The following is a 23,500-nucleotide window of genomic DNA, read 5'->3' on the forward strand; positions in this document are numbered from 1 at the left end:
GGTTTCCAAACTTTGCAGAATGGACAGGAAAATATAACGCATTCAACCTGAGTGCTATTAATATGTCTATTACTGTTTGACTGATATTTTGACATGGAGTACATCTGATCCCTCAGACATAGTAATGGACAATCCAAATGCATTTTCATGTATTACCTTGTTGCCGATATCAATTGACTTTCATTCGTTGCTGCAACAAATCCTACATGATCACTTGGCATTTCTGAGATACCTTTTCGATCTTCCTCCATGAAGACAGATGCAAAGTAACTGATTACTTTACTACCATTTCGCCACTCTCCACAATAAATTCTTCTGTCTGCAGACCACATCTTCGAACATTTGGGCTTGTTTTTATTTTTTTTGTTTGAAGAATATTAAATCTGCTAGTCTTTATGTTTCCTGGCCTTTTTTATTCTCTTTATGATTTCATTATCAGTTTCATAGCCCTCTTTCCCTGTGTTGTACATTTCTCAGATTTCTTAGGTTTCTATAATGTCTGGAATTCTTCTGAAGCCACTTCTATTGATTTATTACAATCTTTAATTTCTTACGTTAACAATCATTGAGTCACCTTCCATTTCTCTGCTGTTTCTACCTCAGAGAAATGTATGTAGCATTCAGATATTGCAGTATTGCTAGAAGTAACAAGTATTGCTTGTCTAACACTAAATTTCAGGTTGTATTTTCCCAATTCCTTACAGCCAACTTGACCGTCTAGTTTTAGGGCTTCCATGCCGATTGACCACAGGGTGATTTTTTTTTACATTTTGTGTGCAATTATAGTGTACAACGCAATAAATTGTTATCATTGCTCCTCAAAGGTCCTTCACAGAAAGGTTATTGATCAGGTCTTCTGTCCACTCCCAGCAAATCCGAAATAAGCTCCTCTCTATTTTGGTTCACAACATAATCTTCAACCGACCTCATATACACTCATGGAATTTATTCTTCACAGATTTAACAGTCACTGAGTTGACTCAATTTAGATACAACTTCCAATTGTCGTTTATTGCTGCAGCACGCTCGTTACTCGCACATTCAATTTCCAGAGCAGAAGATGCACAACATTTGCACGACAGTTTTGATTTTGATAAACAATAAACTAATGTTTTTTTCTCCCTGCTACTTGTAAGCACCACGCAAACGGATTCTAATAATCTGACTGCCGTCTTCTGTGGACTTATTCGTGATAGACTTGTACAAAACATTCGGGGAAGGTCATCTCGACGCTCAGATGATCTGAAGAAATTTCAAGCAATAAAAAGGACAATCAACGATATCCTTCCCCACTCTGCCAAGATAAGTGTGCCTGTGTAGTGTTTGCTCCCCCGCACTGTATATCTTTTATAGCACTTATCCATAAACAACACTCATGCTCTACCATTCCCACTGTGGCATGCATACCTTACTTCTCCATCCCTCGTTATACTCCTACACAAATAACACTGCCTGGATACAACACTCTTGATTGACTCAATCTGTACATTACACCCTTCTCACCCAGCACTCACGCACACCAGCACTAACAGGAGGGTCACTCACTCTCACCCTCATACCATCCCTCCCATTATTCCATTCCAGGAGCAACAGATTCGAAACAGACAGAGCCGTACAAGCCAGGAGGTGGAGGGTCCGACATTCATTCCATCTCCCTCCTCCCCATTACATGAAGTGGACCCTGGCACGATCAGCAGATGACTGGAGTGAATCGTATGGTGAAATGAAAACATTCACATCCTCCCAGCTGAGTAATAAACAACGTTCAGTGGATGGAAATTCTCACTTTATTGGATCTGACTGTTCTAATGCTCATTGCATCGTGATGCAGACACAGAAAGATACATATTGATACCCGATATGATAATGCTCACTACACATGCACGGAGATAGAAATCCATACATGTAGTGACATACTGAGACATATACAATCGCAGCTAAACAGACACAAACAAACATAAAAAATACAGGGCAAAACACAGATGGACAGATGTCGATACACAGATACACAAACAAGCACACACTTGACCAAACACACGCACACACAGGCACGCAGACACGGACACAGTACCTTTGAACTGAGGTACATAAGTATTTTAATTAATAAAGGGATCAAGCGTGAAGGGAGAACTCAGGAGAATGATGTTGAGAAGCCTCTATGCCGTCATTACATGGCATATCAGGTTGGATCGGACGCATGGCCTCATTCTGCTTTTTTTAATGCTCATGTGGATCCGTATGCCTTCCTGAAACATCAGTAGAACTGAGTTTGATGCATCTTTGATTGGAAAGAGTCAGCAGTAAAGTGCAGAACGTTTGGAGTGCTGAACGTTTTATGTCTATTCCTAATTATTGTGTTCTTACATTTCAAAGGAGGTGGCGATTTGAAGTTAGGTTATCACTGTCTTAAAATGATAGTATTAAAATTTTACGGGTTGGGTTATCTGTAGTGTCCATATCCTGAGTGAGCGGTGAAGCTTCAGTTCATAAAGAAATTCGAAATGGAACTCGTCTGATCTTTGCTGGACAGGGAGAGTCAATGTCTATTGGATACAGACAAGAGAGAGATGGTCAGACAAAATTGGATGGTTAGACAAAATTGGATGTCCAGACAGAATCGCATGGTCAGACACACTCAGATGGTCAGGCATAATCGGATGGTCAGACACACTCAGGTGGTCAGGCATAATCGGATGGTCAGACACACTCAGGTGGTCAGACACAGTCGGATGTATGCGCACAGTCGGATGGTCAGAAACAGTTGAATGGTCAGACACACTCAGATGGTCAGACACAGTCAGATGATCAGACACAATCGGATGTCTCAGCACATTCGGGCGATCACACACAGTCGGTGATGCTGTTTTATGAATTTTGTAGTGAGTTACTGTAGTAAGAAGGGAAGGTATTCTGGAGGTGCTTTAAATATGGCTTTGTTGTTAGACCTTCGGATTAAAACGATGATATACACACGTTTTGGGATATATTGTGGACCACCAGATAAAATGAAATACAGGAGTAGATAAATAACCAATTTAGTGAGGTGTTGAAACAGTAATAGGATGATTACATTCTGGCATTTCAATTCCTAACATTCATCGGGGTAGTGATACCTTTTTAAGAGGGGAAAGATGGTTTGAAATTTATTCCAGAGATCATCATATATCAACATGCAGAAGATACAACAAGGGATGATGGAATGTTGGGACCGCATTGTGGGGAATGAAGCCAGTCAGCTGCTCCAGGTAGGATTGGCTGAACATTATAGGACTAGTAACAGTGCCATCATGCATTTTAAATTCGTTAAGGAAAGGACAAAAAATGGTCAGAAAGTACAAGGTTCTTAGATTGGGGAGACAGATTTTATTAAAAGTAATACAGGAACTTAACAAAGTGCAGTTACTTTTGGATAAAACTGCAGCAGAACTGGGATGGGTGGCGGTTCGGGGATCACATGATCAAAATAGAAATTATAAGAATGTCAGCATTGCATGTTACACGGAAGATGAAATTTATGAAAACAAGTGTAGTGAGCCTTGGATGTCTCCAAATATTCAGAATGAAATAAAAATAGAAAGCGAAACTTAAAGCAGATATAAAGTGACGAGGTCAATGGAGGGACTGGAATAATACAGTGTTGAGCGAAAATGAAGAAAGTAATCAAAAGAGCAAGAGGGGCGTCATAAATCCTCCGCGTTTGAGATTCGCAAGAACCTGTATATTTTATTGGTTTATTCAGGTGAAAAAGGGTAACAAGAGAAAGAATGGGGTTTATAGGGACTAAGGAGGCAGCATGTGCACAGAGCCAGCGAATGTGTTCATCACGTCCTTCATGTCATTCTTCACGTTGGAGAAGCAGTTTCTGTATTCACGGAGAGTGACAGTGTTATCAAATTGATACAGAAGCTGAGGATGAATTGCAAATTTATGCCAGATGAAGAAGGAGCAAATTAACAGACCCGGATGACCTGTATTTTAGAGTGATGAGGGAGGAAATGACAAAATGTGAAGCTATCCTTTTTTGTTTTTACTCTGGCCACACAGGTGGTGTAATCAGACAGCACAACATCAAATGTCGATTCAACTTTCATACACACTGTTAGAATTAAATCTGGCATTAACGACAGTGGGGACAGAGGATGAACACTTGAGACAGTGGCAATAGTTTTCTTAATTTAAGAGTAGTTCTGGAAAGCGACAAAGCTGGACAACAAATTCATGTTCTGAGCTGGGGCAAGACGATTTTGAGAGAATTTGACAGGAACTTGTAAGGGTTTATTGGGGAAATTTATTTGCAGGCAAAGGGACCTCTGGCAGGTGGTAGGCCTTTAACGATTACGTTAGATTATATTCCTTACAGCGTTGAAACAGGCCTTTCAGCCCAACTAGTCCACACTGACCCTCCGAGGGGTAACCCTCCCAGACTTATTTCCCTACATTTACCCTGACTAATATGCCTAATGCTATGGGAAACTTAGCAGACCCAATTCAACTGACCTGCAAATCCTATGGAATGTGAGAAGAAACCGGAGCACCCAGAAGAAACCCACGCAGACACGGGGAGAATATGAAAACTCCACAGAGACAGTCGCCAGAGGCCTGAATCGAACCCAGGCCCCTGGCACTTTGAGGCAGCAGTGCTAACCACTAAGCCGCTGTGCTGCCCCAAGATGAGATAGCTGAAGTTCAAGGTGTCTGTGCTCCTGTGAGGATGACATCAAACGTTGGCAGAAATCGGGAACTCTGAAGGACAAGAGATGTTGAGGCATTGACCTGATAAAGGAGGAGGCGTGGCTCACGCACAGCCAGCTGGAATCAACAGAATTCCTGAGGGTATACAGGCGATACAGGAGTTTACTGAAGAAGAATGTCAGGATGGCAAAAAGGGGCACGAAATAGCCTTGGCTGAGAAGATTGACAGAATCCAAAGATTTACTTAAATAAATCAAAAGAAAAAAAAGGACAGACGGTATAGGACACCTCAAGAAACAAACTGGGCATATATATTTTGAACCACAAGAGACGGACAAGGTTCTCAATTTTAATCTTGGAGAAAGACATGAACACTTGTGAACTTTGGGAACTTGTTTGTGATACCTTGTCGACAGTCCATATCATAGTCGAGGAGTCGTTGTAGGGATTAGATTGTAATAATTTGCCCAACACAAATGATAGCACGGTCTAAATAAATACTTAAACCTTATTTGTCATGAAATAGTCCAGTAAATGTAATGCTTCAACTCTACAATCAATGACGATAGCACTGCAACTTTCACAAAATCTTTCATCAGAAAGCACGTGAACTGACGTACCACGTGATGAAGACGCGGAATTGCAGTTCTCCCAAGATTCTGCCCCACTTTGAACGAATTTCCTTCTAACTGAAACAATTCCCACTTTCAGTCGAATGTTCAAGGCATTTAACATTCCTGTATTAGCTGAACATGCTCAGTGTGGAGTTTGCAGACAGGATCTTGAGGCTAGGTTTTGCCCTTCAGCTGGTGCCAGGATGGAATCGCAAAAGATCGAACGAGGTTTTTCTGTATAAAAACAAGGTCCATAATTCACACATAACATTCCCGCCAAATCATGCTTAACAAACGCGCGTTATAGGAGAAATGTCTGTGTACTGAATGTGAGAACAAAATCCATGGTTGAAATGGACTATTGCAGTTCCTATTTTATATTTCCCAATGATTGATCACATTGAGGAATGTGTACACTGTGTAGGAAAAGTATATTGTGGGGATGTTCAGCCATGATCTAGAATGGGGAGGCACATTATCTTGAGTGACTTGCTATTTTCCCGACGCTTCTGTGCAATCTGTGGGAAACCTCTGTAATATTTGTCAGAATCTCTCGAATGTAAGGAAGGAGATCTCCTTAGAGTTGACAGGTCTATGTCTCCCTTTCCCTTTTTTGATACCAAAGCCGGTATCAGGAGTTCTATCTGGATTCATCCTTTTAGACCTTGCAACAGTTCGATACAAATAAGTCCCTTTCTTGGTTGTTTCAAAATGATTTAAGAGTCTATCACATCTATGTGTCTCTGAGGTCAGTTTTACGCCAGACCAGGAAAGCACGGGATATTTGTTTCCTGAATGCAAATTGGGGAAACAAATTCCTGTTTCCAATCAACATTGGATTCAAAGTCACTATTACTGATACCTGATTTTAGATCTTGATATCATATTAATTGCTCTTAACATCTATCAGCTGCCAGAGCATGAGCTTCGTCTGGATTAGTAACCGCACGACATTTCCACAACAGCACCATCTCCACATAGGTCCTATCAAAAACCGCACTCAGCAGATTATTCCTGTGCTGCTTGACATCTATCAAAAAAAAGGTCGCACTTATTTGATTATCGTAACTGGGCTGAGCTAATTGTACAGATTGTAATAATTGTCCCTTTAGTTGAGTATTCGTCCACACTGCAATTTAGATGTTAGAGTTGGAGCTGGAATGAAACAGCTTCCCCAGGGACTTGGCTTGCTGTGCATCACACGCTTTCAGTCTTATTTCAGGAATGGTGTCAAGGCCCATGGCTTTTGTTTATTCTACTTTGTTCAGCTGTTTCGTCATGTTATGTGCAGCGATTCGAATTTGTTGAAGACTGACATTTGTGATTCTGTGGCCATCATGATGAGGGTGAGGTGCATCATTTACACAACAAGTCCATCCTTGCCTATTATACTGATTTAGAGTGCTGTCCCATTCTTTAGGATGAGTATATTTGTGGAGGCCAGCCCTTTACGAATTGTTTAAATGGAAGATCACCGTTTATGACGGGATTTGGCAGAAGCGCGGAGCTTTGAACTTATCTGTTGGTCTTGGGATCATTTCATCCTCTCTATCAAATGTTTGTTCTACTGATATAAGCTTTAATTGGGTGGCCATCAGTTTTTGGTAAACATGGTTCTGCCCCTGGCATGTCCATCCGCATTCGTTACTGAACCATAGATTGGCTTGATGGTCATGGTAGATTGAGGAATTATACGAGGCAAAAGGTTACAGATTTTGTTTTAATATAAATCTGCTTCTGCTGCTGCGATGGTGTACAGCATCAGAAGATTTTCAGGCATTCTTTAATCAATGCAGTTCAGAGACCAATAGAAGTATGTAAAGAGGATTTTTGACGTGGAACTGAATTGAGGACATTGAAGAATAGGTGTCGAAAGGGGTGTTATACAGTGTTACGTCAAGGGGTCATTCCTCCTACTTAATTGGAATTAACGCCACAGGGAGGATTTATCCCAAGTAGTGACCGGTGAAAGTTCGAGAAGCAAAGAACCATTTAAAGTAAAAATTAATAACTTTATTGCTTTGTGTCTAATAGAGAATAATTAGCTAACAAGTATTCGCAGCTCCTTCCTCTAACCTATCATTGACTGTCCTGTCTATAATACTAGTTCGATAAAACCTCCGATGAAGATATACGGAAAAATTCAAATTTCAAAAACAACCAGCGTTCGAATCTTCTCTTTATATCTTTCTTTGTCCTCTTTTCTTCTTCTTAAAGAGTTCAATTTCACGGGTCACTGCTGGATAAAGGTGCATTTAAGAGAGATATTCTCCGGGCAGTCTGCAGGCGTCTGTGGCTTGGCAGTTCACTTCTTACTGTTAATTTTTCCCGATATTTTACCTCAAAGGATCGGATTGTTTCATTGTCTTTTCGTACTGTAAATACACTAAATACAACCTTTATTGGTGGTTGGTATTTTGCGGCATAATTTAAACAGATTGGCCAAATTCGATTTTGTTTTGTCGTCTCCAAGCGATCAGCTAGACGATGTGCTGGGCGAAAAGGTGACAATGTATCTTTTTCAGAACATTTGCTGCTGCGACAGGTAGTTCTGAAAACTTTTAACTCTCTTTAAAGTGCAGCATGCCTTACACCTTCATAACAACAATCATGGAGTCTTAGAGTGATACAATATGCAAAAGACCCTTCGGCCCAACTCGTCCATGCTCACCAGATTTCCAAAACTGAACTCGTCGTATTTGCCTGTGTTTGGCAGCTATCTCTCTCAAGGTTTTATTTCATGTCCGCATTCAATTATCTTTTAAATATAATTGTATGCATCTAGACCACTTCCTGTAACGGCTTGTTACAGATACTCAACACCCTCTGTGAGAAACAGCTGCCTCTTAGACCCCTTTTCAGTCTCTCGCCGTTCACCTTTAAACGATGCTGTCTGGTTTTGGACACCTCTACCCTCCGCGAAAGACCTTGACTACTCACTCTACCCCTGCTCCTCATGTTTTTATAAACATCTATGACGCCACCTCTTCGCCTCCCACACAAAAGGCAAAACACAATTCACAAGCAATCGAGTCTATCCGTACATCTCAGAACTCCAGTCTCCGTGATACCACTTAAAACAGTATGCAGAGAAATCAGATTTAATTTTTCGGATCCAGCGACCATTTATTCGAAGCTGAGGAAGAACACAAATATGTCAACTCGTCACCCTGCAATTCCTTCCCCAGCTTTCCACAATGTCCTGCGATACAGAAACAGATTGTGGGTATTTATCCAAGGGTTTGCATTTTAGAACTTCCAGCATTTCTTCTTCTGTAATGTGGCCTCATTTCCAAACATCACTGCACAGATTTATTTCCCTGAGTTGCCTTGTTTCTTCGCAGTAAACACTGATGCGATATATTTATGCAGGATCGCCCACATTCAACTGGAACAATGTTTAAGGCAGAAGAATTGGGTGAGTCGTGTCCTTGTGATGAGTGTGAATCAGCATGGGCAGGCACGTGTGGACTGTGCTATAGAACTGTCAACAGTGTTTCTGCGTTTTTCCACTTTTATAGGAAGGAATACAATGTTTACATTTTAACATTGTTTTCTTTATGCTTCTGCTTTATGATTCTGTATTTTACGATACTTGAGGGGAACGTTGTACCTAAGATTGCATCACATATGGCGATTTGCACACTTCGCACTGTCCTCGTGTGAGCTCCTGAGACAATAAACCTAACCAACTTAATTCATCTGCTGTGGCTGTACACACAGACCGCTGTTTGATCTTTAAGCGGCTCTAATCTCTCCCTGATTATTCTTTTGTCACTAATATACTTGTGGAATGGAATCTCTTGTGATTCTTATAAGCTCGATTTGCCAAAACTATCTCATGCCACTTCTTGCCTTCCTGATTTCGCTGATAAGTGTACAACGCTGGAGGGATTCACTTGTACTCAGCTGCCTTTAGCTGGCATATACCTCGTTTGTCTTGTATCCCCAATATTCCCTGACGTGTCTTGTTCCCTATTCCTGCTAGAATTGCCCTTCACACTAACAGTAACATGTTGTCCCTGAATTCTCGTTATCGCACTTCTGAGAGACTCCCACTTGGCAGGTGTCCCTTTACATGTGAAGAGTTTCCCCTATTCATCTTTTCAAAGATCCTGCATAATACCCCTACAATGGACTTTGCACTAATTTATCACGTTAACTTCTGGACCAGACCTATGCTCTTCCAGAGCCATATTAAAACTAAAAAGTAACTATCACTTCACCTAAAGTGCACCCACTCCAACACCGCAGTCACTTGCCCTCCATTATTTACCGAATGCTATGGGAAGAGTGTTACTAAACTGGAAAGTGTGAAGATTAAGATTACAACGATGTTGCCTGGACAAACTGCCTGAGCTATGCGGAGAGGTTGGACACGCTACGAATTTGGATTTTTTTCCAGCGTTGGAGGCAAGGCCATGGATACCTTAGAGGTGTATAAGATCATGAGAGGCATGCATTAGGTGAATGCACTCAGTCTGTTTCCCAGATTGGGGAATCAAGGACGAGAGGGCATCAGTTTAATGTTAGAATGGAATGATAAAAGGGGAGCTGAAGGGCAACCTTTTTGACACAGAGGACAATGCACGTGTGGAATGAAATGCCAGAGGAAGTGGTTGAATGGGGTACGTTAACAACATGTAAAAGGCTTTTAAACAAATAGGCAACGTCAGGAAGAGTATGCGTGAACTGCAGAGAAATACTTTCGTGCAGATTGTCATTTTAGTCAGCATGGACCAGTTTGGTCCAAACGACCTGTTTCCTTTATGTGTATGTCAGCATGCCTCTAACCTGCCCAGTTCTGGCCCATGTGCCAACTTTGGGCATGTTCAGGACTTTTGAATGGATTCGCACATATTCAGGGAGCAGGAGAGAGAGAGCCAGACAGAGATGGAGGGAGGGTTTGGGCATTGGGGGGGAGAGAGTGTGGGAGAGAATGAGAAACCTTATGGCGAGACGGAATGAAAGAGAATCAGGCAGAAGAAGTGGGCGAGACAGAGAGTCAGAGTCAGTGTGAGGGGGAGGAGCATTGATAGAGAGAAAGAAAATACTCAGGTAGAGTAAGTGAAGAGAGAAAGTCAGAACAGGGAGAGGAATACCGAGGTAGAGAGTCAGACAGAGGGAGAGAAAGAGACAGAGAGCGGGAAAGAATCAGACAGAGGCTGATGTGGTAACAGAGAGAGAGAGAGATAGTCAAGCAGAGAGAGGGATAGATAGGGAGGGAGTCAGTTGGAATTAATGGAAGACAAGGAGGACAAGAGATGGAGAGGCAAGGAGAGAGAGTTAGATGGAGGGAGGGGGAGTGAGAGAGACAGACAGTCAAATCTGATAGATAAAGAGTAGGCCAGAGTGAGTGGGAAAGGGAAAAGAAGGAGAGGGAGAGTCAGACAGCGTGAAAGGGTGTATGTGTGGAAGATACAGCGCTTGAGAGGTAGACAAAGGGACTTGGAAAGCGAGAAAGAGAGAGAGAAGACTCCGACAGAGGGAAAGGAAGAGAGAAATGTCAGACTGAGGGAGAGAAGGAGAGTCAGACACAGAGAGAAGACACAGTCAATCAGAGGGAGTAGACTAGAGGGCAGACAGATGGCGAAGGAGAGAAGCAGAGTGATACAGAGACTCAGACAGAGTGAAAGAGAGAGAGGGAAAGAATCAGACAGAGAGACAAGGAGGAGAGAGTCAGACGGAGGTAGCGATAGAGAGGTAGAGTCAGACAAGTGGAGAGAGGAAGAGGGTGAGAAAGAATTAGAGGGAGAGAGAAGAAGACGCTCAGATGGACAGAGACGGAGAGAAAGAGAGTCAGAGAGTGGAAGAGGAGAGAGAGAGAATGCCCAGCAGCGGGGGTGCAAGAAATTTGGAGAGACAGAGACAGAGTCAGGGGTAGGGACAGAGAGGGAATGTCAGACAGAGGAAGCGTGAGATGGAGAAAAATGGTGAGCCTGACACAGAGAGAGGGGATAGAGAGACAGAGAGTATCCGACACAGGGAGAAATCTAGTGTGTGAATCATCAGTGGCTGAAGGAGAGAGAAACAGAGGGAGAGAGAGAATCAGACAGAGGGAGAGAGAAAAAAAGGAAGTCGGTGGAGAGAGAATGAGAGAAGGAGACTGACAAAGGGAGAGAAGCAGGGTCAGACAGAGGAAGAGACGCAGAGAGAGGGAGATTAGACACACCGACAGGAGAAAGAGAGAAAGATAGAGTGTCATAGGGAGAAGAACAGAGAGAGTGCCGGATAGAGGGAGATGGAGAGAGAAGGAGAGGGAGTGCTAGAGTCAGACAGAAGGGGTGAGTCAGAGGCAGAGTGGTGAGAGAAACAAAGAGTGAAAGAGAGAATCAGATACACGCTTTGGGAGAGAGACGGAAAAAATCAGATAGATGGCCAGAGAGAGAAAGAATGAGTCAGACAGCAGACAGAGAGAGATAGAGTGAGAGATTTTGAGAGAGAGGGAGAGTGATATATAATAAATACATATATATATATATAGAAAACATAGAACATAGAACATAGAAGAATACAGCGCAGTACAGGCCCTTCGGCCCTCGATGTTGCGCCGATCAAAGCCCACCTAACCTACACTAACCCATTATCCTCCATATACCTATCCAATGCCCGCTTAAATACCCATAAAGAGGGAGAGTCCACCACTGCTACTGGCAGGGCATTCCATGAACTTACGACTCGCAGAGTGAAGAACCTACCCCTAACATCAGTGCTATATCTACCCCCCTCCCCTTAATTTAAAGCTATGCCCCCTTGTAATAGCTGACTCCATACGTGGAAAAAGGTTCTCACTGTCAACCCTATCTAACCCCCTAATCATCTTGTACACCTCTATCAAGTCACCCCTAAACCTTCTTTTCTCCAATGAAAACAACTCCAAGTGCCTCAGCCTTTCCTCATAGGATCTTCCTACCATGCCAGGCAACATCCTGGTAAACCTCCTCTGCACCCGTTCCAGTGCCTCCACATCCTTTCTATAGTATGGCGACCAAAACTGCACACAATATTCCAGATGCGGCCGCACCAGAGTCTTATACAACTGCAGCATGACCTCAGGACTCCGGACCTCAATTCCTCGCCCATAAAAGCCAGTACGCCATATGCCTTCTTCACTGCACTATTTACCCGAGTGGCAACTTTCAGAGATCTGTGTACATGGACACCAAGATCCCTCTGCTCTTCCACACTACCAAGTATCCGACCATTAGCCCAGTACCACATCTTTTTGTTACTCTTACCAAAGTGAATCACCTCACACTTAGCTACATTGAACTCCATTTGCCACCTTTCTGCCCAGCTCTGCAGCTTCTCTATATCCCGCTGTAACCTGCCACATCCTTCCTCACTGTCTACAACTCCTCCGACTTTCCTATCATCCGCAAACTTGCTCACCCAACCTTCTAACCCTTCCTCCAGGTCATTTATAAAAATGACAAACAGCAATGGTCCCAAAACAGATCCTTGCGGAACACCGCTACTGACGGCACTCCAAGATGAACCTTTGCCATCAACTACTACCCTCTGTCTTCTTCCAGCCAGCCAATCCCTAATCCAAACCTCCAACTCACCCTCAATGCCATATCTCTGTATTTTCTGCAGTAGCCTACCATGGGGGACCTTATCAAACGCCTTACTAAAATCCATATATACCACATCTACCGCTTTCCCCTCATCTACCTCCTTAGTCACCTTCTCAAAGAATTCAATAAGGTTTGTGAGGCACGACCTGCCCTTCACAAAACCATGCTGACTATCCTTGATCACATTATTCTTATCCAGATGTGCATAAATCCTATCCCTTAAATTCTCTCGAAGACTTTGCCCACAACCGAAGTGAGACTCACTGGCCTATAGTTACTAGGATTATCCCTACTCCCCTTCTTGAACAAGTGAACCACGTTTGCTAGCCTCCAGTCCTCTGGCACTACTCCTGTAGACAAAGAGGACACAAAAATCAAGGCCAATGGCTCTGCAATCTCCTCCCTTGCTTCCCAGAGAATCGTAGGATAAATGCCATCAGGCCCAGGGGACTTATCTTTTTTCACCCTTGCCAGAATTTCCAACACCTCTTCTCTACATATCTCAAAGCCATCCATTCTACTTATTCGTGCCTCAGTATTCATATCGAAAACAATGTCCTGTTCCTGAGTGAATACTGACGAAAAGTATTCATTCAGTGCCTCCCCAATCTCTTCAGCCTCCACACGCAACTTCCCATCACTATCCTTGATTGGATCTATTCCTTCCCTACTCATTCTTTTATTCCTAACATACCTATAGAAAGCCTTAGGGTTTTCCCTAATCCTACCAACTAAGGACCTTTCATGTCCCCTCCTTTCTGCTCTTAGCTCTCTCTTCAGGTCCTTCCGGGCTACCTTATAACTCTCAATCGCCCCTATTGAACCTTCACGCCTCATCTTTACAAAGGCCGCCCTCTTCCATTTAACAAGGGATTCCAATTCCTTATTAAACCACGGCTCCCTCACACGATCCTTTCCTCCCTGCCTGATAGGTACGTACTTATCAAGGACACTCAATAGTTGCTCCTTGAACAAGCTCCACATATCGATTGCGCCCTTCCCTTGGAATCTACTTTTCCAATCCACACATCCTAAGTCATGCCTCACCGCATCATAATTTCCCTGCCCCCAGCTATAACTCTTGCCCTGTAGTACACACTTATCCCTCTCCATCACTGGAGTAAAAATCACCGAATTGTGGTCACTGTCCCCAAAGTGCTCACCTACCTCTAGTTCTAATACCTGGCCTGGTTCGTTACTCAGAACCAAATCCTGTATGGCCTCACCTCTTGTTGGCTTATCTACATATTGTGTCAGGAAACTCTCCTGCACACATTGGACAAACACTGACCCATCTAACGAACTTGAGCTATAGCTTTCCCAATCAATATCAGGAAAGTTAAAGTCCCCCATAACAACCACCCTATTACTGTCACTCTTCTCCTGAATCATCTTCGCAATCCTTTCTTCAACGATTCTAGGACTATTCGGAGGCCTGTAAAAGACTCCTAACAGGGTGACCTCACCTCTCCTATTCCTAACCTCAACTCAAACTACCTCAGATGGCAAATCTTCGTCCATCTTCCTTTCCACCGCTGTAATACTATCTTTGACAAGCAAAGCCACACACCCCCCTCTTTTACCCCCACCTCTGACCCTACTAAAACATTTAAACCCTGGAACCTGCAACAGCCAACACTGTCCCTGATCTAGCCATGTCTCCGTAATAGCCACAACATCGAAGTCCCAGGTACCAACCCACGCTGAAAGTTCACCTACCTTATTTCGTATACTTCTGGCATTAAAGTATACACACTTCAAGCCACTCTTCTGTTTACAGGCACCCTCCCTTAAGATTGATGCCTTATTCCTAACCTCCCTACACTCCAGGTCCTGCACCCTAAAGCTACAGTCTGGGTTCCCATGCCCCTGCAGAGTTAGTTTAAACCCCCCCCCCCCCCAAGAGCACTAGCAAACCTCCCCCCAAGGATACTGGTGCCCCTCAGGTTCAGGTGCAGACCATCCTGTTTATAGAGGTCCCACCTTCCCCAGAAAGAACCCCAGTTATCCAAGTACCGAAATCCCTCCCTCCTGCACCATCCCTGTAGCCACGCATTTAACTGTTCTCTCTCCCTATTCCTCGACTCTCTATCACGTGGCACGGTTAACAAACCAGAGACAACAACTCTGTTCGTTCTAACTCTGAGCTTCCAACCTAGATCCCTAAAAGCCTGTCTAACATCCTCAGCACTCCTCCTACCTATGTCATTGGTGCCAATATGGACCACGACTTCAGGCTGCTCGGAATCCCCCCTTAAGGACCCGGAAAACACGATCAGAGACATCACGTACCCTTGCACCTGGGAGGCAACATACCAAACGTGAGTCTCTCTCGTTCCCACAAAACCGCCTATCTGTGCCCCGATTTATCGAGTCCCCAATTATTATTGCTCTGCTCTTCTCCACCGTTCCCTTCTGAGTAGCGGGGACAGGCTCCGTGCCAGAGGCCTGAGCCCCGTCACTTAGCTCTGGTAAGTCGTCCCCCCCACAAGTATCCAAAACGGTATACTTGCTCTTGAGCGGAACGGCCGCAGGGGGTCCCTGCACTGGCTGCTTCCTCCCAGTCCCCCTCACTGTCACCCATCTATCTGCCATCTTTGGAGTTACTACTTCCATATAGCTCCGATCTATGACCCCCTCTGCCTCCCGAATGATCCGAAGTTCATCCAACTCCAGCTCCAGTTCCCTAACACGGTCTTGGAGGAGCTGGAGATGGGTGCACTTCCTGCAAGTGTAACCAGCAGGGACGTCCATGGCATCCCTCACCTCATACATGTTGCAGGAGGAACATTGCACTGCCTTCACTGCCATCCCTCTAAAGCTAACCTTTATTTTAAAACAAAACTGGGTCTAAAGAATACAACAAGCAAAATTCAGCACTTACCTACTTACCACAACGGATCTTATTATTAGGTTAGAGGAGGAGGGCGGGTGGGAGGCACTACCTCCGTAGTGCCTCGGGTTCTTCAGCTGCGCGCTTTTAAAGGGGAAACAAACCTACCCAGGTAAGCCTACGCTCTACCTGCTTCCGGGTCTCGGCTGCCTCTCTGGTCGTCGTCACTTCCCCCTGCTGCTCCCGCTCTTTCTGTGAAGAGAGAGTGAAAAAAAAACACCGCTGCCCGCTACGGGTAAGTACTTATATATATATATATATAGAGAGAGAGAGAGAGAGAGATTGAGCGAGAGAGAAAGAGGGAACGGGTAGATACAATGATAGAGAGACAGAGATAGTGTCACTCAAAGGGAGAGGGAGAGTGAGACCATGCGTCAGACACAGGGAGACGAAGAGAGAGAGAGAGTCAGACAGAGGGATGGGAAGAGGAACAGAGCGATATTCAGAGAAAGGCAGAGGGGATGAGAAAGAGAGAGAGATCGAGTCAGTGAGAAGGAGAGAGGGAGTCAGAAATAGGAGGCGAGAGAGACATTCAAACACTCGGAGAGGGAGAGACAAAGAAAGAGTCAGACAGAACGAGTGAGAGAGGGAGTGTTATGAAGATACTGGTATACCTTTATGACAGTTAAAAGCAGCAGAACTACCGGGCACAGGACTAAATGTTCTCAAAAAAAAGGTAAAGTGCAGCATTGCATCGAACCACTCGATTCGTTCATTGTTTGGAGACAAAAACAAACTTGATTTTCTCCAATCACTTTAAATTATATCCGAAACATATCAAATCAAATTCCAATCAAGTTTCAATTGATATGTTAAAAATCTTAAAAAGCCAATGACACTATATGATGCTGTCTAGTATAATGTCGGGGAAAATCGCGCAGCTGAGAGGAGATCTGCCACATCCTGGCATGTAACACGCTGCTTGAAATACTATCTCTCTTCGAAGCCCCTTCTCTTTCGGCAAACACTATCGGAGAAATTCCTAATCACGATAAAACAAGACGCAGAAAGATTCGAAGACAAGAAACTACCGCTGCCTGGGTTGCTGATTTTAATTTAAGCAGGAGGATTTAGCCCTTGTCGTAACAGGAGAGACAGAGTCAGCAAAAAAGTCAGTGAGAGTTATAAGCAGTCTGACTGGAAGAGAGAAACGTGGAAGACTGACAGAGGGAGACAGCGAGAGAAAGAGAGTCAGACAGAGGTAGAGAGAGAGGTTCAGCCAGAAAAAGGGTAGAGACAGTCAAACAGAGGGAGATGGAGAGAGATAGTCAGACAATATCAGACGGAATGTGAGACTTAGTCAGACCGAGGCAGAGGGAAGAGAGAGGGAGTCAGAAATAGAGTATCAAACAGCGGGAGAGGGAGACAGCGACCGTCAGACCGAGAGAGAGTCATCCACAAGAAGCGGGAGAGAGAGAAAGAGTCAGACAGGGACACAGTGATAGAGAGATCGCGCATCAGCCAGATGATGGTCAGACAGAGGGAGAGGGAACGACAGACATAATCAGAGGTGATCATGAGAGTTAAACAGAGGAGGAAGAAATGAGAAAGAGAGAGAGAGATAAAGTCTTGAGAGGGAGATACCGAATCAGAAAGAGGTGCTGGAGAGAGTATCAGAAAGTTGGAGAGGGAGAGGGAGAGACAGAGAGTCAAATAACACGACAGAAAAGGAGTGAGAGAGTCAGACAGACGGAGAGAGAGAGAGAGAGAGAGAGAGAGACCGAAAAACAATCCGAGAAAGAGAGAGAGGTGGATAGACAGAGGAAGACAGAGAGCGAGAGAGCGAATCAGACAGAGACAGAGGGGAGATAGAATCAGGCAGAGATAAGTAGAAGAGATAGAGAGAACGACAGATGGAGAAAGAGAGATTCAGACAGCATGAGAGGGAAAGTAAGAGATAGCCAGACAAATGAAGAGGAAAGGGGGAGAGACAAAGTAGAAGAGACAATTTCAGCCAGAGGAAAAGCGAAGGTGTGAGAGGCAGTCAGAGGGAGCGGGGGATAGGCAGAGAGGTGCAGAGAGGAAGAACAGGGGAGTCACAGACAGAGAGAGGCAGACAGAGACCGAGGAGATAAAGAGGGTTAGGGAAAGGGTGTCAGACAGATTGACAGCGCGTGTGTGAAACAGAGACAGAGTGATAGATTCAGCAAAGGAAGAGAGTGAGAGTGAAGAGTCAGTCAGAGCGGTGGACAGTCAGGGTGAGGGAGAGAGATGGTGTGTCAGACAGAAGGTGGGAGAGAGTCAGACAGAAACATGTCGGAAGAGAGAGTCAGAACAAGTGAAAGTGGGAGAGGTAGACAGTTAGACAGAGACAGATGGGGAAAGAATCAGATAATCAGAGAGAGGCAGTAGGTGAAAGAGTCAGAGAGAGTGAGTGAGCGATTCCAACCAAAGGTTTGGGCAAGAGAGGGAGAGAAAGTCAGGTTGAGGTCGAGGGAGAGAGAGTTGGACAGAATGAGGGGTATGACAGCGATAGCGTCAAACAGAGGGTGAGGGAGAGGGTGCGAATCAGACGGAGGAAGATGGAGAAAGGGTCAGGTAGAGGCAGAGGGACATTCAGTCAGTCAGAGAAAGAGGAGTCGTGGGATTGTGTCAAAATGGAGAGGGAGACAGACTCAGAGGAAGAGATGGAGAGAGAGTTATGGAGAGGGAAAGGGACAGAGAATCAGCCATCGGACGAAAGCGAGTCCGACAGACAGAGGGGAAGGGAGAAATAGTGTCAAGCAGACAGAGGATGAGGGAGAAAGAGAGAGAGAGACTGCCACACGGAGGGAGAGAATGATATTAAGTTTTTCAGTTGGAAAGAGAGAGAGAGAGTGAGGCAGTGGGCCAGGGTGAGAGGGAAAGAGAGAGATACGTCTGATTCAGAAGTAAAAGGACAGGGAGAGTCATACAGAGGGAGACAGACAGAGAGAGAGAGACTGTCAGACTGAGGGAGAGAGTGAGAGAGGTAGTCAGACAAAGGTAGACGTGGAGACAGCATCAGACAGATGTAGAGAGCGAGTCTGAAACAGAAAGGAGGACAGATTCAGTAGAGGGAGAGAATACCAGGCAGAGGGAGGGTCAGAGAGAGAGAGAGAGAGATAGAAACAGACAGGCAGACAGGGTTAGGGTGATGGAGGGAGAATGCATGTCCGTCTGAGCGAGAGTGAAAAGGTGTCAGACAGTGAGAAGAGAGGACAGAGTCAAACAAAGGGAGGGAGGGAGAGAAAGAGAAAGAGACAGTCAGACAGAATGAGGGGAGGAGTTTGAGAAAGAGAGAGTGTGATTCAGACATAGAGAGTGAATCAGTCAGAGGGAGAGTGAAAGTGAGAGAGTTTCAGATAGATGGAGAGAGAGAGTCAGACGGAGAGGGAAGGAAGAGAGAGTCAGACCGAGGGAGGCTGGAGAGAGACTGTTAGTCAGACAGAGCGAGAGCGGTAGAGAGTCAGGAATAAGGAGAGGGAGAGAGAGTTGGGGTCGAGATTCAAGCACAAGGAGAAGGAGAAAGAGCGATAGAGTCAGGCAGGGAGGGAGATTGACAGAGAGTCATACAGATGCATAGGAAGTGAAAAGACGTAGATAGCGAGACAGAATGAGAGAGCGTCAGACAGAAGAAGAGAGTGTGAGTGTGAGAGAGTCAGACAGAGGGAGAGGGACAGAGAGACACCCTTAGACAGAGGGAGACGGGGGTAGAGAGTCAGACAGAGGGACAGAGAATCACAGAGAGAGAAGGGGAGAGAGGCAAACGGAGAGTGATGTGGAGACAGAGTGTCAGGCAGAGGGAGGGGTGGGAGCGAGAAAGATAGAGAGGTTCAGACATATAGAGAGGTCAGGCGGGGGAGAGGAAAAGTGAGACAATCAGGCGGGGATGGAGAGAGAAAGAGAGAATCAGATAGTGAAGGAGGGAAGAGAAAGTCCGACCAAGGGTGCGTAGAGAGAGTGTTAGTCAGACAGTGGGGCAGCGGGGCAGAGTCAGACAGACGGAGGGAGGATGCGAACGTGTGTCAGACAAAAGGTGAGGAGGAGAGACAGCCAGAGAGAGGGAGAGAGTGAACGACAGAGGGAAAGAGAGGGAAAGTCAGATTCAAAGAGGGAGAGAGAGGATCAGACAGAGGGAAATGTACAGACAGAGAGGCAGTATCAAACAGAGGGAGCCAAGAAGAGAGCGCGAGGGAGTCAGACAACGGAAGAGAGAGAGATGACAGAGGGGGAGAGCGAGAGAGTGAGAGAGAGATGAAGAATCCAGAGGCTCACACATAGATAGAGAGAGAGAGAGAGAGAGAGAGAGAGAGAGAGAGAGAGAGAGAGAGAGAGAGAGAGAGAGAGAGAGAGAGAGAGAACTTTAGTCACAGGGAGAGGGAGAAAAATAGAGACGGAGGAAGAGTCAGAGGGAGTGGGTGAGTGAGAGCGAGTCAGAAAGAGGGAGAGGGAGCGACAGTGGGAGTCAGTCGTTGAGAGAGTGTCAGACAGAGTTAGAGGGAGAGATATGGGGAGACTGATGGGGAGACAGATAAGATAGAAGGAGCGAGACTGATTGAGACAGAGGCAGAGAAAGGGAGATTGCCAGAGACAGAATCAGGCAAAAGGTGAGGCAGAAAGAGAGTCAGGCAAAGCGACAGGGAGGAAAAGAGATTCGGACAGAGTGACAGACAGTCAGACAGAAGAAGAGGGTGCGTTTGTGCGTGTAAGAGAGAGGGAGAGTGTCAGGCAAAGACACAGGGAGTGAAAGACATTCGGACAGAGTGAGAGGCAGTCAGACAGAAGAAGAGGGTCTGTGTGTCTGAAAGAGAGAGTGAGAAAGTGAGAGTGAGAGAGGGAGACAGTAAGACAAAGGTAGAGGGAGAGATAAACACACTCAGACAGAGATGGATGGAGTAGACTGAGTCAGACAGAGGGTCACTGAATCAGAGCCAAGGAAGGTGAGAGAGAGTCAAACGCAGGGAGAGGGGCAGAGACAGAGTCTGGCAGAGGTCAGGATTGTGAGCGAGGAAAAGAGATAAAAGTTCAGACGTAGAGGAGAGGGAGAGGAAGAGTGAGAGAGACTCATACAGAGGAAGAGAGCAAGAGATAAAGAGAGAGGGAATCGGATAGGGAGTAAAGGAAGAGAGAGTCAGACGAAGGGAGGGTGGAGATATATAGAGAGAGACAGACAAACAGAGATTTCGTCACACAGGTGGAGAGCATGAGCGAGTCAAGCAGAGAGAAAGAGCAAGTCAGACAGATGGAGAATGGAGGACAGCGAATGTGCCAGAAAGAGGGTGAGGATTAGAAAGAGAGACACAATCAGAATCAGGGAGCAACAGAGAGAGGGAGACAGAGACAGAGGGAGAGAGAACGATCATGAAATCCCGACAGATAGAAAGTAATAGAAAATCAGTCAGAGGGAAAGACAGAGAGAATCAAACAGAGGAACGAAGGAGAGAGAGGGAGTGAATCAGACAGAGAGTCAAACAGAGGGAGCGAGCGCGAGTGAGGGAATCAGACAGAGATTTAGGGAATCGTGTCAGTCAGACAGAGGGAAAGGGTGTTTGTTTGTGAAGAGAGAGCGGAAGAGTGGGAATCAGGTAGAGAAAGTGACAGAGTCAGGCAGTGGGCCGGAGATTGAGGGACAGTCATACAGACACAGAGAGTGAAAGAGAATCAGACAGAATGAGACAGAGGGAGAGACAGTCAGTCAAAGGAAGTGGATGAGTATGGGCGCGTGTGAGAGAGAGATAGTGCGAGAGAGAGAGAGAGACAGAGAGAGAGAGAGAGAGTCAGCACGAGAGAGAATTAGGCAGAGGTGAGGGTTAGAGAGATAGGGACACAGAGAGACAGATAGGGGAGAGAGCCAAACAAATGGAGAAGGAGAAAGAGAAAGCGACAGTCAGGCAGACGGAGGGAAATTGACAGAAAGTGTCATAGGGATGCAGAGTGATTGAAAGAGAATCAGACATAGGGAGACAGAATGAAAGCCAGTCAGTCAGGAGAAGAGGGTGTGTGTGTGTGTGAGAGAGAGAGCGTCAGACAGAGGGAGAAGGAGAGAGAGAGCCACACTCAGACAGAAGTAGGCGGATGTAACGAAAGTCCGACAGAGGGAGAAAAATTCAGAAGGAGACGGGGAGAGAGAGTCAAGTGGAGGGAGGGGAAGAGAGTGTCATGCAGGGCGGAATGGGAGCAAGAAAGAGAGAGGTTCAGGCACAGAGAGAGAGTCAGGGAAAGGGACAGGAAGTGATAGAGAGACACTGTCCGGGGGCAGAGAGAGTGTGTGTTCGACATTGAGGGAAGGAATAGAGTGTCAGACGTAGGGAGTGTGGAGAGAATGTTTGTCAGACAGTAGGACAGCGGGACAGAGTCAGACAGAGGGAGATGATGAGTCCGATAGAGGGATGGAGGATGAGAGCGTGAGTGTGAGGATGAGAGCATGAGTGTAAGGCTGAGGAGAGGAAGAGAACAACCTAACAGGGAGAGTGAGAGAGAGAGAGAGAGAGAGACCAAGGGAGGGAAAAAGAGGTAAAGTCAAACTTAGAAAGAGAGAGAGCATCAGACAGAGAGAAAAGGAGAGACAGAGAGAGAGTGTCAGACAGAGGGAGATTGGGAGAAAGAGCGAGGGAGTCAGACATCAGAAGAGAGAGAAAAGACAATGAGTGGGAGAGAGAGACAGAGAGCGAGAGAGAGCAGTTACGTCTTCCAGAGAAAGACAGAGAGAGACAGAGAGAGAGACTCAGTCACAGGTAGACAGAGAGAAATTGAGACAGAGAGAGAGTGAGAGGGAGTGGGAGAGTGGGGTAGCGAGTCGGCCAGAGAGGAGTTAGACAGAGGTAGAGTGAGCGAGAGTGGGAGTCAGTCGAAGAGTGTGAGTCAGGCAGATGGAGACGGGGAAAGAGAGTCAGACATAGGTAGAGGGAGAGATATAGAGGCGATAGATGGTGGGACAGAGGGAGAGAGAGTTAGACACAAGAGAGAAGGGAAAAGACTGATTGAGAGAGACTCAGGAAGAGAGAGGCAGCTCGAGACAGAATCAGGCAAAGGGCGAGACAGACAGACAGAGAGAGAGTCAGACAAACGAAAAGGGAGTGAAGGAGAATCAAACAGCGGGACAGGCATTCAGACAGAGGGAGAGGGTGTGTGCGTGTGGGAACGAAACTCAGGCATAGAGAGAGGGAATGAGTGAGAGAGAGAGACAATCTGGCTGAGGGGGAGGTGAGAGAGAGAGAGAGAAAGAGAACACCCAAAAGGAGGGAGAAGGAGACAGAAAGAGAGTCACACAGACGGGGTTGGGGACAAAGAGACAGAGTTAGATGGAGGAAAGGAGGGAGCGGGTCGAGAGAGAAAGATAGGGAAGGAGTTAAAGAGTGAGAGTTGAAGAGAGATAGTGGGTGGACGTTAAAGATAGAGTTGAAGTGGCAGAGAGAGAATGGGAGGGTGGGAGAGAGAGAATGGGAGAACAAGAGAGTGGAGAAGGTTAGAAAGTAAGTCTGGGAGTTGGGTAGACAGAGAGTATTCTAAGGAACAGTGAGAGAGGGGAAGGTGCTTGAGATGCATGTACATATAGAGAATGGGATGCTACTAGATAGAAACAGAGATTGTGTGAAGGCTGGAGAGCGAAACGAAGAGTGTAGGACGGGTACAGAGAATGGTAAAAACAATGACTGCAGATGCTGAAAACCAAATACTGGATTAGAGGTGCTGGAAGAGCACAGCAGTTCAGGCAGCATCCAACGAGCTGCGAAATCGACGTTTCGGGCAAAAGCCCTTCA

Source organism: Chiloscyllium punctatum, chromosome 43 (assembly GCF_047496795.1).
Source record: "Chiloscyllium punctatum isolate Juve2018m chromosome 43, sChiPun1.3, whole genome shotgun sequence".
NCBI lineage: Eukaryota > Metazoa > Chordata > Chondrichthyes > Orectolobiformes > Hemiscylliidae > Chiloscyllium > Chiloscyllium punctatum.